Below are 566 nucleotides of genomic sequence, written 5' to 3' on the forward strand. Positions count from 1 at the left end.
CTCGCCTCCCCTCGCGTCCGGGTTCCGAAGGGCCCGCCCTGCCTGTGTTCCACAGCCCTATCCTCTGGTTCCCGGCCAGACGCACGGAGGGGAAAATGCGGCTGCATCCCCGAGGGGACTGACGGGGACCTCCACCCTCCTCGGTGGCAAACCAAGGGGTCCCCAGTTTCCTAGCCAGGAGCTGTGGCCAACCTCTGCGCGAAGCAACGGGCCACGCTGCAGGACCACGAAGCCAGGCAGCTGGGTCGACTCCTGCAGGGTGTTCTCTCGTGAGTGACTCCCGAGCTTTCCCGCTTCCCAGGCCCCTTAGATACCGCCTGCGCTTCAAATCCGGAGACTGACGGCGTCTCCGGAATGCGCCGCAGTGCTGCGAGTTCCCCGCCAGGGGGAGAGCCGCGCGGGTTTGGGCCTGAGCGAAGCGGGCCGGGCTGCAGTTCTCCAGGGAAACTGCCCAGTCCGGCCGGGGACAGCGGAGAGCCTGCGTATTGTGAAGCCGGGGAAGGCTCGGCTTGGTTTTCCTACCCGCTCCTCAGTTCTGGTTGATCGGAACTTAAGAGTGTCTTTGA

At 65.4% G+C, this 566-nt stretch overlaps 1 protein-coding gene across 1 annotated transcript in view; it reads right to left on the reverse strand.

Annotated features, from left to right (window-relative positions):
- Positions 1-324, reverse strand: part of APBA1 (amyloid beta (A4) precursor protein-binding, family A, member 1) — a 230,839-nt gene extending 230,515 nt beyond the window's left edge. Inside the window, exon 1 of the mRNA XM_011970151.1 lies at positions 193-324. The gene's annotated coding sequence lies outside the window, so the exon portion shown is untranslated. The remainder of the gene's footprint in view (positions 1-192) is intronic.
- Between the last annotated feature and the right edge of the window lie 242 nt (positions 325-566).

Source organism: Mandrillus leucophaeus, unplaced genomic scaffold (assembly GCF_000951045.1).
Source record: "Mandrillus leucophaeus isolate KB7577 unplaced genomic scaffold, Mleu.le_1.0 Scaffold93, whole genome shotgun sequence".
In the NCBI taxonomy this organism is placed as follows: Eukaryota; Metazoa; Chordata; class Mammalia; order Primates; family Cercopithecidae; genus Mandrillus; species Mandrillus leucophaeus.